Here is an 18,354-nt window from a genome sequence, read left to right on the forward strand (position 1 = left end):
AATGTGGGAGGAGGGTGGAACATGGCAGAGGGTGAGGGATAGGGAATCAAGGATGGCAAAATGAAAAACAAAGTATACAAGACATAAGAATTGGAAAATTATTCGCTGATAACATGTATGTTGATGTGCTTGATTGAGCCTATACACAGTGTATTTTGGATGGAAAATTCATCTGTATGTTGTAATGATGTATAGTGAATTAATGTAAAAAATAAATAAATTTAAAGAGGAAAAAAAGTGAAAATTTCCAATTGAAGATGGCTAAAAAGGAAATGTTCTACTAAACAATTTTTCAACGGATTATGTGGTACTATTCAGACTTATCTTTCCACTGAACCCTCATTTACATAAGTTTCTCCATAATGGTCACTGGTAAAAGTGATTCATAATTAATTCAACAGCCTCTAATCTGTTTAAGGTTTCTGAATCATATGAGCCAAAAATTATTTATGAAAAGAATAAGTTCTAGAAGGTTAATTTCTTATTGAAAATACGACTGAGAAGAAGAAAACAAGAAGTGAGTCTTATCCTACATGCAAGTGTAAGTTACAGATTTATAAATTTTAAAAATGAACATACAGTTTTGGAATCTGAGCTCTTATTTTGTGGCTTGTAACTTTTGAAAAAAATCATGACAGGGCATGTGCATGAGAAGCACTCTCCACAGGTCTTGGTCCAGTTGTCCAGTCCACTAGGATTCTGGTGTGCACCCAGTGTGTTTTCAAGCCAATTGGGCCAGAGACTTGAACTGTGGTTAGCACATGGCTCCTCACTCCACAGTTTGGTATGCCAAGAACTGCTCCACAGAGGCTGGGCCACTGGCTGGGAACTTGTAAACATATGTCAAACTATAGCCATAGGAAAAAATTTCAGTATAGTATCATTATGAGTAAGTTAGACTTAAACAGAATGCTTTATCTTTAGGAGTAAATTCTTGGGCTATAAGGTGTTGAACAGTGTGCCTTCAAAATTCAGGTTCAACTTGAATCTCAGAGTGTGACTTTATTTCTATATAGGGTCTTTGGATGTAATCATATTAAGATGGAGGATACTGGATTAGGCTGATCAATGATAGCGGTCTTTATAAGAGAAAGGGGAGAGATATTTGGACATAGAGACACAGACACACACAAAAGGGATAAATCTGTGTAGAAGACAAGAAAAAATTGGAATGATGCAGTTATAAGCCAAGGAATGTTAAGGAGTGCTGGGGAAAAAAAATAGAAGCCAGGGAGAGACAAGGAAGAATTCTTCCCTGGAGCTTTCAAAAGCAAAATAGCCTTGGAGACACTTCAATTTTTGAATTCAAATCACCTTCAGAATTGTAAGAGAGGAATTTTCTTTTGTTTTAAGCCATCCAGTTTGTAGCAATGTGACATACCAGCCCTAAGAAACTATTAGGTTGTCAGAAAACTCATGACGTATTTTTTTCTGTTTTACTATGTAAAAATGCATCATGACTTTTATGTCAGTCCAATAGTACCCAGAGTTAAAAGGATATAAACTAAGCAAGGGGATGGGATTGACTTGGGTAGAGTTTACAAACCAGTGGTCAAAGTACAAGGAAATATCTAGAATGAGGTGAATATTTTAGGGTGGAGCCTTCCAGCTATCAAAGACTAGAATTTTTAATGGAAAGAAAAAGCTACAGGTTATTAATTCATCAGGGAAAAACAGAAACTCAAGATAAAGACTGGTGTGTTTAACCCAAATCTTAGAAAAAAATAGACAAAATCAGAGTTATATGTAATATGGAAATGAAGCAGTTAATAAGAATCAACCTGTGAAGTAAAAGTATCAGGTTCTAGGAACGATCTTCTTTCAGAGAACAAGTAATTCCTTTGCAAACTTTTTAACATGAGTTTCATTTGTAAATTTTTTTCTGAAGAATGTAAGCTTGTGTTATATTCTGTCGCTTGCTTTAGTCTGGGCAATAAGTTTCGATGATCGGAAATTATTTTTGCTGAAGAGTTACAAAGAAGTTTCCAGGATCCAGCAAGTAGCATGGAGGTTAGAGAGACTGGATACCACACTGTGTGGTTTGAGTCTTGGATCTGGCAGCTTGAAAAATGTGCCAGGTGCATGTGTGTGTATGACAAAAATACCAAAAGGAGAATGGAAGAGAAAGGACTGCAGTGTGGCCGTTCCCCCTGGATAGGGGTGTTTTTCTCACTGTCTCTCTCAGTAAGCACAAATACTCTATAGCAAATAAAAAATATATTTTAAATGATTCTTTCTGTAAGATTACAACATCTGAACATTAGCTGAGTTAATATAAATTATTGAATATGGGAATGTCAATTGGCATAGTAGCTAAGGTGTTGGACTTCCACATGACCAACCATGGATCTAGCCCTATACCTCAAAGCTTGTTTTCTCATTCTCCCTTTCTATCCTTCTCCCTCTGGTCATATTGAAGAATAACAATAAATAAATAAGGGTAAATAAATAATTCTTTTATAATATAAATATTGTTGAATATGTTGGAGAACCTTCACATTTATTTATACCTCTGGGGGAAATTATACATTCATATTTTTATTTATTAAGCACTTATGAATTAGAAGGCACTGATTTTATAATTATTCATACAAACTCTTCATTGTGCAATCTTTTCCACATCTGTCTGTACAAATATAGCATGTTGAAAACTGGTTCTCACACAATCCTTAAAAGAGTTATAATGTTTCTTTTCTTGATTCTATAAGATTATTTATGGACCAAACTACTATTCTGTGCAATATGAAGTGTTTTCCATGTCAGCAAAATATATTAGCCCTATGTTATCTGATTTGACTGATGACCAGTAAAATACAATTTTTTTAGAGAGAGATTTTTGCTATAGGGCATGTGCACTCGCTGAAGAGAGAGGGAAGAGAGATAGAAAGTGAGAAATCACCCCCCATGGGGGAATGGCCACACCACAATCTCTTCTCCATTCTCCTCTCAGGATCTTGGGCATGCATGCACATGTACACAGTGTGAGTTGTAAGCAGCCGGGTTCAGGACTCAAACTGTGGTCGATTAAATGGGAGTTCAGAGACGTAACCATTATGCCATCTGTTGGCTCCAAAACACAAAATGTTTAAAGTATGGTATACACAGTCACTATATTTGTGGCATACATTAATAAGATAACTAAACGTCATTAAAAGGTGCCACTCATGGCCATAGAACAGAGGCACAGCTTGATTTGGCCCTTATTATTTGTGATTTATTCCCAATTGAAGATTGCACAAAGTTATTTTGTCAGGCAATGTATCCTAATGTAAGGGTTAAAAAACATGCTAACTGTGCCTACAAAAGAATAAAACCCCAGGTCTTTGAACCGTGTGTTAGGGCAATATTCCAAACCATCATACAAGGTTCCAAAACTGTCCATTATTGCAACATTTTTTATGAGTACTGATCAAGTATTTCATAGAATGTCCCTCTATCTGGGATTGGCTGATATCTTCCTGTTATTATACTGAGGTTATGGATTTGAAGGAAGACTACTACAAAGGTGAACTGCTCTTTTCATCACATCAATATAGGGATACAGGATATCACCATGACCTATCAATGGTGATGTTAACCTGGATCACTCAGTTAAGGTAATGTCTACCAGGTTTCTCCAGTGTGAAGTTACTATTTTCCCTTCCATACTCTGTTCACTAGACATGATTAATGTTGGTTTTGAAGAGGGATACCCCTATTCTTGAGCATTTATCTGGAGACTTCGGTTATACTGAGATAAACTAGTTGATCAGTGTTGCCATCTTGTGGTTCATTGATTATATGGAAGTTGTTTTGTGATCTTAGCTGAAAGTTATATGGTCATAAACAGATAATCTCCCTAAATGAGTTGTGGAACTAGGATCCAAAAATCCAGTTTTCAAGATGTGGCTTTTTTCCCCACTTACAAGTGTGTGTTTTACAACAAATTAAGTTAAAATACCATTTGTTGTAAATACACATAGGCAGTCATAAGAAAGGAGTTGGGCATTGATTCTAGACTGAGTGTTAAATAATCTCACAATTGTCATTGACTTTAGTGAATATTATACAGGGAAATCACAAGGAAATCCTTGAATTATAAATGTGGATTTTCTGTTTGTTTACCCTACCATCGATAGTAATAATATCATAGAGGAACCACTAACTGCATTGGATTAACATTGCTCCCTAAAACAGTTTGTGTGACAAGAATGAACTTTTAAGAAGATTTTTTTCACTGAAAAATAAAAATTTTGATATATTTATGCTGTGTAACAAAATATGTATACATAAGTGAAATGGCTGAAATAAGCTAATTAACACATGCATTACCTCACATGCTTATCCATTTCTTTTCTTTGTTTTTTAATGGAGAGACTACTTAAAATCTACTCTCACAGCTTTTTTTTTTTTTTAAGTTTGGACCAGTACATGGCATAATGGTTATGTTGCTAGGCTCCCACATAGTCAACCACAGTTCGAGTGCTGGACCTAGTGGCTTAAAACTCATGCAGGACACATGTGTGTGCATGCGCAAAATCCTGAGACAAGAATGGAGGAGAAAGGAATGCAGCATGGTCATCCCCCAAGGGAGGTGATTTCTCACTTTCTCTCTGGCAAGCACACGCACCTTATAGCAAAAAACTCTCAAAATTTTTAAAAAATTTTATTTTTTAAAATTATTATTATTATTATTAAAGTTTTCTGTAGGGCATATTTACTCACCAAAGAGAGACAGAGAGGGGAAGTGAAAAGCAAACTTGAGCTGCTGTTGGCCATGTGGGAGCCCAGGGCCTCACCATGCCACCTGCTGATCTCTCTTGCAGCAATTTTTAAAAGTGTTTTTTTTTTCCTTTTTATTGCCAGAGAGTGCATGTGCTTGTCAGAGAGAGAAATAGAAAGAGAGAAAAAGAGAAAGTATCTGCCAATGGGGCATAGCCACACCACAATACTCCCTTCTGCCTTTCTCTATCCTGTTAGGACCCTGAGGATGCATATACACTTGTGCCTGTCCAATTTCCTGAGCTGCTAACACCAAGACTTGAACCATAGTCTGTCATGTGCCATCTAGCTCCCTTAACTGCTGAGCAAAAAGACTGGCTCACAGAAATGTTTACGTATACAATATATTGTTATTAACTATAATCATCATTATGTGCAGTAGAGCTCTTGAACTTATTTGTCTTGTACAACTGAAATTGTTACTTCTTATTTATTAATTATCAATCATCACCGAACAAGGAAAAAAGACTTCTCCTACCTCTCGTTCCTAAGAAAAGAAAGTGCTGCTTAAATCTTTTATGTAGATTCATAGATTCTCGTATTATAGAAACAGAAGATGATATGTAGTTACAGTTGCTTTTTAGCCTTTCTTGTCTCCAAACACATGACTTATTGATATTTGTAATCAAGAAGACTGCCATCTTCACCTCAGGCAACTCTTTGCTTTGTCATAAAACTTATCCAACTTATTCACGTTTAGTTATTAATAGATGAAGCTCAGATATTATGATTTCGGGGGCAACAAAAGATCTACTATTCCAAAAATTTTCCCCATACTCTACAACCCACTATAAAATAAAGAAGTCATCCATAAAATTTTTTCCTCCATTTTATTAAGTTAATGAAACTCTATGGTTATTCAAATACTAGCTGAAAGTCATTAATTTTTATTTGTGATTAGCATTTTAGTATGAGCCACATTATCAGATAAGGCAACCTGCAACAATAGCAATGACAGTAGGAGAAGGTGAAGAAAAAGGCTGGAGCCTGAGAAATTCTAGGTGAGGTTGTTCCTCAGCCACAATGAAGGAAACGGTTGACTGAAATAGGGAGGAGAGAAATGGTGAGCAGAAATTCTTCAAGTGTGAAAGCACTTTAAAAAGGGGAGAGGTAGGAAGTAGGGAATGGAGAGGTAAAAAGATAAACTGTTCCTAGTCACAGATTTATTGGAGGAATTTACCATTTTTAAGCTGTATATACCTGTGGACAAGCAGGTCGCATGGTGGCTAAGGCACTGGACTCCCACACAGCCAACCAAAGTTCAAATCCTGGACCTGGCAATTTGCTTTCTCACTTTCTCTCTTTGTCTCTCTCTCTCTTCCTCTCTCTAGCTCTGTATGGTAAGCCCATTTGTGCTATAGCAAATTTTAAAAAATAAAAATAATGATAATAAGTAAAATTAAACAAATAATTCTAAAAAATTATTTAAAAAATGGAACCAGCAGTTAGTGTAATGGCTATGTCGCTGGACTCCCATGTAGTTGACTGCGGTTCACGTCCTGGACCCGGTGGCTTAAAACTCACGCCGGGCATGGGTGCGTGTGTGCCCAAGATCCCAGGAGGAGAATGGAGGAGAAGGGATTGCGGCGTGACCATCCCCACTGGGGGGTGATTTCTCGCTTTCTATCTCTCTGTCTCTCTGTGTCTGTCTGGTGAGCACACGCGCCCTATAGCGAAAACCTCACCAAAAAAGAAATTTTTTAAAAATATATATACACTTGAAAAAATTAGAGAACAGAATGAAATTCAAAGTTATTAAAATAAAGCTTTAGTCCATTTAGAGAGTTCAAGAGAATGTATATATACTACCATGCTAAGAACTTCGATAAGGTCCTAAAAAAATTCCCTGATCAATTTATGTTCTCACAATTAAGTCTATTTTCTGGGGTTACACTCCAAAACAGAGTAATTAAGATGAACATTTATTTTGTATGGCTATTTGAAATTATGCAGGAGGGAACACAAATCTCTCAATGTACTGATTTCAATTTAGCACAGTAATCAAATCAGCATCTTTTAGTCTGCTTTTCTTGGGAAAAATGGAATTTATTATTATATCATTGCTCTTCAGTAATTCCAAGATGAATACTAGCATTTTGAATCTGTTTTGTGAATAGAAAATGTTGCATATGTCTGAATTTAAATTACTGGTCACTTATAAACCATTGTTAAAAAACATATGTGCCTGCTTTAAATAAAACCAATGCAGGAAAATCTTTTTTCTTTAATTACCAGAGGATGTATGCACTAACGAGAGAGAGAGAGAGGGAGAAGCCCTCGATGGGGTGAGGTCATACTGTCATTTCTCCTCCATCCTGTTTATATTTAGGTCCAATATGCACATGTGCCAAGAGTATTTTTCAAACTACTGGGGTCAGGATTTGATCCATGCTTGGCCATGTGGGACCTGCTTCCCTTAACCACCAGGCCACAAGGGTGGCCCAGAAAAGCCTGAATTAATACATACTACAACAACACAATAAAGGGACAGTCATAAAAGAAAAATTTTACTGGGCCATCACTTTTCCGAAGACCCAATAGTTCAGGAATTGTTTGCATTAAATACATTCAACACCAAATTCCCCAAATTTGGCTGTAGACAGTCAAATCACCATGTTTCAGATTACTGGGAGAATATCTCAAAAGTAGTAAGGCAAGATCAACTTATACACTAAGGATTCAATATGAACCGTAGGTTACCCAATGATTACAGAAGAAAAGTTATGAATTTTCTGTATACTCGTCACCTAAGACTTAGCCTTACTCATTTTTAATTGACCACGATAATCCTTAACCTATTCTTCCTTTTGGTTCACAGTATCTCAAAATTTCCATATTTGATTTATATATATGTCCTCTTTCTTTGGGCTTCTTCAGATGGAGTTAATGGAATAACTCTTTCAATTATTCATTGTGATTTCTCTTTTTTTTCTCTTCTTTTTTTTTTGCCAGAGGGTATATGTGCTCTGTCTTTCTCACCAGAGAGAGAGAAAGTAAACACCACTGGCAGGCTTACACTGAAATCCTTATTCCTCCATTTCTTCATCCCATGCATAAACATATACACATACAAACACACACATACGCTTGGAATTTCCTTAAAGCTGCCAGGGCTGGGGTTTGAACCACAGTCAACCATGTGGGACTCAGCTCCCAGTGCACATACTTGACTACTGTGCTACAAGCTGGCCTCACTATGATTTCTGTTGGCAAATATAGGAGCTAAGTCTAGATGTGGTGCATGGAAGGGACATGTGGAAAAAGGGTCATGGTAGACCAGGGAATAGGTGATGACCTTAGGTGGGACCCAGTCTTCTAAAGTCAAAATCACATTGACAGTGTTGCAAAAGATACATGGACAAATACATTAGATATGGAAAAATTGATGAAAGAAAAATACATTAAGGCAATGACAGTAAGCCCCAGTTATCAAGCACATTACTATATCAAATATGTAGTCAGTTCATCAGCAAAATCAGGTAAAGCATGTAAAGAATAGGAATAGATTTCTTTCATCTTGGTATCTCTAGTGCCTAGTACAGTGCCTGGTACATGCAAGGGGTCAAAAAGTTCATGGGAAATAGATTCAGTGACAAACTATGCATGGATTTCAAACCTTTTTGCATCAAAATAAATAATGTATACCTTTTAATGAATACTGATTAAGTAAATGATGAGTAGATGAACTGAGAAGGAAGGGGTAGAATGTCAACTGGATCATGAAGCTGGCATAGATTTTTAACAGCTTCGGAGGTAGAGAGTGGGCCCACTGGGTGGGCTATGAGGTAATGAGGTAGGGCTATGAGGTAATGCTGAGTAGGAGAGCATAGCCACTAAAGAAGAAAAGAAAAAGAAAAAGGAGAGTGATCATGAAAAGAAGAGAGATGAAAAAGAGAATGCAAGAGTATACCTATTTTTGTCACCCCAGAAATTTCGCTATAAAATTTTCTCAAATAAAATCTTGTTTAAAAGATAAAAGCAATCACTGAGAAGTGAGTCATTAGTAGTTTAGCACTTTATGACTGGCTTTTGTTAGTGGTCGATGTAAAGCTCAGAGTTGTTAAGGCACTGAAAAACCAGTTCTGAATTGCAGTAATGATCAATTTCTTGGGGATTACACATTTTAAACCATAACAAATGATTTAAAATAGCAGTTGTGACAGCTGTGTTAGGAAAATCAAACATTCTGTGGCAGTTAATTACTACATTTTTCCCCGGAAAGAATACAGGACAGTCCTTGATGGCCTTGTAATTTTGATTAGGCCAAAATCTTTTTAATCATACAGTTAAAGAAATTGTGGAAAAACTGCCGTCTCTTCAGCAGTTCTTACATAGTCCTTCCAGTTATTTTCTTTGCTTTCTGTTGGCAAATCTAAACCACATAATCCCCAGGGTATTCTTTTTTTCAATTGGTTTTGTGATGGCAGAAGGCCATGAGGCACTTACTACACTCATATCCATTCTGTACCCTTGCTTTTCATTCACACAGTTTTGTCCTTCTATTTATTTGTTAGGGTGCCAGCTTTTTCCAAGCAAACCAAGTGGTCCTTCAAGGCCACCAAAAGCACAGCCATAAAGAGCATCTGGCAATATTTGGTGGCATGTTGCAGAAGGATGAGAACGTGGCTAACAAGATAGTTTTTGTCCACGTCATATCTATGCTGAAAAACAAAGACATAGAGCTGGAGAGGACTTTCAGAGGTTGTTAGCAAGTCCGTATCCCTGCCTCCGAGCAGGGCCTTTCCTTTACCATTGGTTGAAATGGAAAGCAATGGTGGTTCAGTTCTCATCTGAAGTCTTTCTATTTTGTTTCCCTTCTTAGTCTTCATCACCACCCACAAGCTCAAAAGTCCATAGGGACAGATGGAATCAGAACTATCAGGGTTTGGAGATGTATCTGACATCAGAGAGGATCTAGTACAGTTTGGAAAATAGTGGTAGGGAGATAGAGTTAGGGATATATGAGGAAAAATGCCAATTACCCTCTATCTCACAGCATATCCATAAGGAAGATATATTTCTAACTATTGCCAAAGGAGGAAATGTAGCCTGGTTGAAGAGAGGCTTAAAAGAATTTTACAGATTTCAAATTTTAAATTTTGGTTTTTGTTTTGTCTTTTTGTTTTGTTTTGTTGTTTTTGTTGTTGTTTATTTGTTTCTGCTATAGGGCTCATGTGCTCACCTGAGATAGGCAGAGACAGAGAGGGAAAATGAAAAAAATCACCCCCAAGGATGACCGACCACACCAGTTCCTTTTTCCTCCATTCTCTTCTCAGGATTTTGGGAATGCATGCACATGTGCCTGGCATTTTTCTCAAGGCACTGTGTCTAGTACTCAAACTACGCAGTTAACCATGTAGGGTCCAGCTGCCTCAAGCACCGCACCACTGGCTGGCCCTAGATTGGTTTCAAGAAGCTTTAAGGAATTCATAAATGTGCAGATATTTTATAAGTGCTGTTTGATAATTGACAAGATTATTAAGACACACTTCTTTTACTCCCACAAAGAGTAGTATACTACTAGGCTGTGCTCATTATATTAGTTTGAGAGGCAGTCATTTGGCTGCTAAGGGGACCTGAAGAAAGTCTTTGATTCTATATATGTGGGAGCACACCATCATCACAAAGGTTTTGACAGAGTCAAGTGTATCAAAGTTGGAAAATTCATAGGTGTGACTTTTTCCTTTTGGAGAAAACTCAGAATAGGCAGAGCAGATATTCCCTGTTTAAGCAGATGGAACCTGGAGTTGAATAGTGTTTTAACCTTCACATCTTAGAGTTAAAAGTTTCTATAACCAAGCTGCTTTGACTTTCAGGAAAGCGTTGCAAATTAATGAGAAGAGGAAATAAAAACTTCTCTTCTTTTAAGAATAGTAAGAAAGAGCTTGTTGCTAGACTTTATAAATATTATTTGTAAAATAGTTGTCACTTTTAGGTCACTATGAAGAAATACATCTTTATCTTTTTTTTTTTTTGTAGAGTTTTTTTGCTATAGGGCACATGCACTTACCAGACAGACAGAGAGAGACAGAGAGACAGAAAGCGAGAAATCACCCTCCAGGGGGGATGGCCACACCGCAATCCCTTCTCCTCCATTCTCCTCTTGGGATCTTGGGCACACACGCACACACACCCGGTGTGAGTTTTAAGCCACCGGGTCCGGGACGCGAACCACAGTAGACTACATGGGAGTCCAGCGACATAGCCATTACACTAACTGCTGGTCCCAAGAAATACATTTTCACATATATTATGAAAGTAAATTTTCATTCAAATTATTTCTGTAACATAAATGAAATCTAGTTTTCATTAGTGGTACTTTATATTCATGACACCTCATAAGTCCCTTTTACCTAATTAACCTATTTGCTTATTCTTCTCCCTTACTAGACAGGCAGTTCCCTAAGGACAGATGTCCTCTCTCTGTATCTTACAGTCTAGCACAGTGTGTGATATATTATAGACATTCAGCAAATGTATATTGAGTTGAACAAAGTTAACTTCAACATAGAGCTCTGAATAAGGAAGGAGATGCGTGGACAGAGAGGCATATATGTGTATGTGTATATATATATATGATTGTGGTGGGGCAAAAATACAGTTTCATGCCAAACAATATGGGAGAAGTGTAAGAAGGAGCCCAAAGTGCAATGTGCCCCATTATATGCTAGAGTTTCCCGACAAAAGCTTTGAAATGCTATCCTGCTACCGAGTGTTACAGGAACTCAAAGGTCATATTTGTCCCTATGTGCATTTTTTCCAATCCTAAAATCATCTTTGTGGTGCCACTGTAAGGCCACTTAAAGCTCCTCACAACTCTAGTCAGAATGTCTCAAGGAAGAAGATAAGAGCTAAGAGTATGAGCCCACAGAAGCAATGGAAATGCCAAGGCTCTTGCTAAATTGGCCAAAGTTCAGTTTGTCAGGTGTTAGTAGCTAATTCTCAGTCATGATTTTGCTAACCTGTGGCTACCGCTCTGAAACCTTCTTCATAGAACATCTTCAGTTTATATTCCTTGTGGTTATATCAACTATAGGGATGTGAGATGGTAAGAGCACATTTGTCACTTCCTTTTTTCACTTAGTAAAACCTCAAATTTTCCAAACCTTGGCTAGATGTAGTCAAAGAATTTGTACTAAAACAGATTTTGTAAGCTAAAAAGCTGTGGAACCACCAGCATTATCCAAAAGAATAATGTTTTTCCCTTCCAGAAATCTGGGACAGTCATGGTCATGCTTATTAGAACTGTGAAAAGAGTCAGAAGAGAGCTTTCGTGGTTTCAGTGGCTTTGTAGCTTAGAAGCTGCCCTGTAATTTGAGGCAGTTATGTGTGCTTATACAGCAGCTTCAACTGAGTTTTATTACCCTTGTTATTACTCCTGCAGGGAAAAATAGGTCAAAATATGTAGTAACATTATTTGCAAATGGAGCTGCTCTCTATTGCACTACAGCACTCAAACGAGGAATTGCACAAAATAGATAATAAAGTTCAATGTTCTTGGCTGCAGGACACATACAACATTTGCTGAAATTAAATGAAGAACTACTAGTAGGCAACTAAGGGAAGATCTCAAAATACCAATATGTGGCAAGCCAGGTCTACAGGGGACAAAGCTATAAAGCCATTGAGGTTCTAGTTATGAATGGGTGACATGATCATAAATACTGTTCCCTAATTCAAATTTAATACCACTTGCTGTAGTGGCACATGTTGAGTAAACTAGCTAAGAACTGCATGAGACTAGAACCCATGCTATCTCAAATCCTCTGACAACAATTTCTATTTTATTTTTTTAAAGAAATATATAATGGATTTTTTTTCAGGTGCAATGGTTATTTCTAACAAGTATTACAGTACATGTCCATGGTGGTGAGGGACACTTATAGTGTTTTCCTTACATTTTTTCCCAGTTTGTAGGCTCAGATTTGAGGTGTAATTTTTTTCTTTATTTTTTTTATTTCATTTTCTTTTATACATTCAATCACTTTATTATTTGGCTTACAAAATGGATATTTCAACAGGTGAACATTTCTCCCTAGTCCAGTTGATAAAGCTATAAAATATCTTCAACAGATAGTACCACATTTCTTTATGCCATTAATGCTTTCAAGCAGCTTTATTTTTGAAAGTATAGAGAAATCATAATCAAGCAAGAGATGACTATTTACTTCTCCATGTGTGAAGCTAACCCACAAAGATGATCTTTTTTTTCCCCTCTAAAAGATCATACACTACAAAAATAAAAGGGGAATTCAGCTATCTGAAGCAACTTTTGTATCCAGATTTTTTCCCTCTCAGTTCGTATTTTCTCCCACTGTCCCAGATGTTTATACTTTTATTCTTTAAATCTGTCTGGGTATAGCCATAGGGCAGTGGGCTAGGGCATAGGCAAGGGCAAAGAAATAAATCCTCTATAAGCAAACAGTTTTCAGCATACAACAGATAATGCTTCATTGCAATGTCACAATGTTTTAACATAGATCGCTTTCTTTATGCAATGCATGAATCAGTTAACACTCATGCAAAAATGCATTCCATCTGCTCAGACAGATGTAAGTTGCAGTGTTTCCAATTCTATCAAATAGCACAACTAGCTGAAAGAAAAGTACAGAGACAGATGGGTGATGGGTGAGGGAGGAGAGGGGCTCAACCAAAAGAAACAGTCTTGTCTTCAAATCTACCCTATCAAAATGCGAAAATGAGAGTCTTTAATCTCCAAGGTCTAGTCACAGAGATGCAAACACAATAGCCCCTATATGAAGTTAAGGTGAAATCAGTATTGATGACTCAAGCATTAAAAAACCTTATAAACTGAATCTTTTCCATAATTCACAGAAATGATTAGCAGTTCTCAAAAATGCATTAAAAGCACCTAAACTTGACTGAGGTGGACACTAAAATTAAGGAAATTGCCAATCAGAAAGGAAAATAGGAAAGGAAGGAATGGCATGGAAAATGAGGAGAATCAGGGAACAGAAAAAAGATTAAGAAAGAAGATGAGAAGAAAAAGATGGTTTCCATTGAAGGTAAAGCAAGACTCACCAACAGAAGCCCTAGGTCTACTCAAAGCTCTTAACCAAAGACATAAAAAAGATAAAGAACATCTTCCATCAATGTCAACTTGGTAATTTACCACTAACTCCTAAACCCTGCCAACCTCAAAAAGATTGAGAAGGGGCATAGTGTAAAATGGAGTATTCTGCAAGATTGACCCACATGGGAAGGTTCTGGGTTTAAGTCTGCAAGCTTCATTGAGTGCAATGCCCATGATCCAGGACTGGCTGACAATAAGAGTGCATCACAGCATCAGGACCCTGTTGAAGGTTCTCTCTCTCTCTCTCTCTCTCTCTCATCTCTCTCTCTCTGTTGTGTGTCTCCCTGTCTCTCTCATTCATGGAAAAAATAAATAATAAACTTAGAAAAAAGTTTAAGAGTCCTCATTCGAGCCCCTACATTGATATAAAGCTACTGCTTCATGGAGTCTGTTACCTCGAATTCAACTTTATGGATAGTGCTCCATGCCCCAGATGTTCTGGCCATTTGCACCCCATCCTACTAACTCACCCCTTCAGCATTCTGCTTGGCCTTTCCAAAGTCAAAGGAGTAGCTAACCCTCCCTTAGTGATGTATTGCAAAGATCTTTTCTAGTGACCTCTATTTTCACTAAGTAACTACATGTACATTTTAACTAGAACTATTGGTTGGTTGGTATTTTCGAGTTTTTTTTTTTTTTTTTTAACTCTAATGAATTACAAAGGTGATGGGAATTTCAACACATTTGGGGTACTATAGTGCTGGATTTGCCCATGGCAGGCTGTTTACCTCAAGCCTATAGAAATTATATCTGAAGAGTTTAAAATCTACTGAAAGGCTCAAAGTTAAACCCTTCAGTATATCCCATAGTTGTGTGGAGGACAGAAGTGGTGTGTGTGTGGCAGGGAGGCAGATGGTGGGATATAGCCACCCAAGGAATAACAAGCTGAAAACTGCAACATTATAAAAGGAGAATTCTGCCAGTGTACAGGCAAATAAAATCTAAGTACAGGAAGATCTTAGTTAAGGCTATCCAAAACATAAAAATCACTGAGGCAGGCAAATCAAATCTAGCAAGGCAATATGGAAGACTTAGGCAACCATCCAGACAAAAATACACATTTGTATCAAATATCCAGTTGTTTCAATAAAATGTGTGTGTGTGAGAGAGAGAGAATGTGTTTGTGTGTTTGTGTGTGTGTGTGTGTTTTTGTGTGTGTGTGTGTGTGTGTGTGTGTGTGTGTGTGTACCCATGTGGAAGAAGTATGTTTTGGGAAGCAGTGTGCATGTGCAACAATGACAATTCTCAGAGTTGGAGGAAAGAAAGGAAAGAGTTCTAAAGGATCATGAAAGCATGTGGAAACCAGCTTTGACTTGTTCACAATTTTGACTTCTTTTCTTTCTTCCTTCAAATAGTTTTTCTGTTTTTCCGGTTGTACTAATCTCCCAAATTTGTTATTCCCACTGCCCACAGGCACAGAGTCAGTAACAGAACTAAGCCTAAGAACAATACTTTCTTTCCATTCTGATATTCTTTTTACTCTTTCACTTTACTTCCATATTTAAGAAATATTTATTAAATACCACCTATATGTTGGGAAGCAAGCAAAACATTATAAAAATATTTATAGTTTTTATTTTTAAGGAACATTTAATATAGGATGATGCAAAAGCAATTGCAACTTTAGACCTTGGATTTTAAATCATTATAACTGAGCTCAAGTACGTCATCATTAATCAAAATAAGAATAATTACTATCAACACATTTTTACCAATGAGAAAATAATTTGTCTGTCATTCTGGTAACATAAAAACACGTCCTCCGAGGGATTTAACAAAATCTTGGAGAGCATCTTCTGCATCCTGCTGGTCATAGAAGCACTATCCCTGCAAAAAGTTGTTGAGATGCTTGAAGAAGTGGTAGTCGGTTGGCAAGAGGTCAGGTGAATATGGCAGATGAGATGAGGCAAAATTTCATTGCCCACTTCACTCAACTTTTTTTTAAAGAGAGATTTTTGCTATAAGCTGAGTGTGCTTGCCAGAGATATGGAGAGAGAGAAAATGAGAAATCACTCCCCAAGGGGCCAGGCCTCAATTCCTTCTCCTCCATTCTCCTCCTGGGATTTTGGGCACATGAGCATATGCACCTGGCATGAGTTTCAAGTCTCCAGGCCCACAACTCAAACCATGATTAGCCATATGGGAGGTAAGCACCTTAACCACTTCGCCACCTGCTGACCCCTCAACTTTTGAGGCATTGGTCATACAACATGTGATCAAAAGTTGTCATGGAGAATTGGGGCTTTTCTCTTGACCAATGCTAGCTGCAGGTGTTGCAATTTTTGGTGCATCTCATCAGTTTGCTGAGTATGCTTCTCAGATGTAAGGTTTAACCAGAATTCAGAAAGGTCTAGTGGATCAGAACCCACCAAACAGTGACCACGACCTTTTATTGGTACAAATTTGGCTTTGGAAAGTGCTTTGGAGCATCTTCTCCATTCAAACACTGAGCTGGTCATTGCTAGTTGTTGTATAAAATCCAGTTTTTGTCACATCCAATTGAGAAATGGTTCATTGTTGTTGCATAGAATAAAAGAAGAAAAGATTTCAAAACAACTGTTTTTTCTTAAGTTTTTGTTCAGCTCATGAGACACTTATTGAGTTTTGTTACCTTTCCAATTCGCTTCAAATGCCAAAAGATGGTAGAATGGCCCACGTTGAGTTATTTGGAGACATTTAATATAAAGGTAGTAAAATCAGCTTCAATGATTACTTTCAGTTGGTTGTTGCCAACTTCTGAAGGCTGGGCACTGTGCTCTTTTATGCTCTCATCTCCTTTGCAAAACATCTTGAACTACCACTGCACTGTGTATTCAGTAACAGTTCCTGGACCAAATGAGTTGTTGATGTTGCAAGTTATCTCCACTGCGTTATGAACCATTTTGAACTCAAATAAGGAAATTGCTTAAGAAGCCAGCAGATGGCATAGCAGTTATGTCTTTGGACACCCACATGACTGAGCACAGTTCAAGTACCAGACTCAGTGGCTTCAAAATCACACTGGGGTACTTCTGTGTGCATGCCCAAGATCCTGGGAGGAGAATGAAGGAGAAGGGGTTGTGGCATGGCCATACCCACCTAGAGGGTGATTTCTTACTTTCCCTTTCACTGTTTCTGTCTCTGTCTCTCTCTGGCGAGCACATGCACCCTAAGACAAAAACTTCTTAAGAAAGAAAGAAAGAAAGAAAAGAGGGACCAGCAGTTAGCGTAATGGCTATGTCGCTCAACTCCCACGTAGTTGACCGCGGTTATCGTCCCTGACCGGTGGCTTAAACTCACGCCGGGTGCGTGTGAGTGCGTGCCCAAGATTCCGAGAGGAGAATGGAGGAGAAGGGATCGCGGCGTGACCATCCCCCCTGGGGGGTGATTTCTCACTTTCTGTCTCTCTGTCTCTGTCTGTCTGGCGAGTGCACACGCCCTATAGCAAAAACCTCTCCCCCCCAAAAAAAAGAAAGAAAGAAAGAAAGAAAAGAAAACTGCTCAGAGATAGCTTTTTATCTAACATCATTTCCATAGTCTAAAATATATACAAAATAAACAGCAAGTAATAAGTCACTAGAGACAAAATTAAGTGATAAATGTACATTAAAATGATGTATAACATAGCCATATTTATTTAAGAATGTATCCAATATCAATGGCAAATCTCAACAATGTAAAACCGCAATTACTTTTGCAACAAACCAACTAATAAGATAATGCAAACCACCAGAATGCAAGAGACAATGTAGCAATTTTCATAACCATACAAATGGAAAGTTCCAGGGTCCTTGTGTTAGCAGTATACTTAAGGTTTTCCTATTGAAAACATTTTATAAATCAGGTCAGCATTCTCTAGAATCAGTGAGATCTGACTTTTTTTGAATCCTTAGTATATATTTTAGTTCATACTTAACAGCTACATTTTGTCAGATCATAATGTTTCTATAGTCTCATATTGATTCAAATGCCATAAATTTCTGCCATAATCATAAGTGTCAGAATGATTAAATACTACGGAACAAACTGCCAATATTCAGAAGGTATGAGAAGAACTAGTTTATGGAGCTGATTGATTTTTTTGTTTTGATTTCTATTCACAATGGAAGAAAGAATTTTATGTATAAAGATCTTTGTGAGTTTAAATACAGGACCAAAATGCAATGTCTAAATATAACCTTAGCAATTTAAGCGTTTCTCAGACAACATTGGGACTTACTAAATAATAGAAATATGTTTGATGAGATAAGTAACATCAAGGATTCTGTAAATCAGGGATTGGGACCTAATTCTTAGTGTGGAACAAGGCCTAAATTTCGGTGGTTTTTCTATAACCTTAGCAAATTCACTCCAATTAACCATTAGTCTTTTAAAAACCACGTAGTCCTCACCTGGCTTAAAGGAATGAATAGAGAATGGAATCCAGAGGAAACACATCATCCATACCTGATCTAGGTAAGACTGTATTTGTAAGACGTGGCTTTGAGTCTTTGCCATTATTTCATGTGCCTTGTTATTTT

At 37.4% G+C, this 18,354-nt stretch overlaps 1 protein-coding gene and 1 long non-coding RNA gene across 2 annotated transcripts in view; one reads left to right on the forward strand and one right to left on the reverse strand.

The window, feature by feature from the left end:
• Positions 1–18,354, forward strand: part of LOC102501164 (uncharacterized) — a 153,472-nt gene that overhangs the window by 133,404 nt on the left and 1,714 nt on the right. The window contains exon 3 of the long non-coding RNA XR_337814.2: positions 18,219–18,289. This is a non-coding gene — a long non-coding RNA (uncharacterized LOC102501164). The remainder of the gene's footprint in view (positions 1–18,218; positions 18,290–18,354) is intronic.
• NRK (Nik related kinase) overlaps positions 1–18,354 on the reverse strand; it is a 167,848-nt gene that overhangs the window by 99,578 nt on the left and 49,916 nt on the right. The window lies entirely within an intron of this gene.

Source organism: Tupaia chinensis, unplaced genomic scaffold, assembly GCF_000334495.1.
Source record: "Tupaia chinensis unplaced genomic scaffold, TupChi_1.0 Scaffold150128_1, whole genome shotgun sequence".
Taxonomy (NCBI): domain Eukaryota; kingdom Metazoa; phylum Chordata; class Mammalia; order Scandentia; family Tupaiidae; genus Tupaia; species Tupaia belangeri.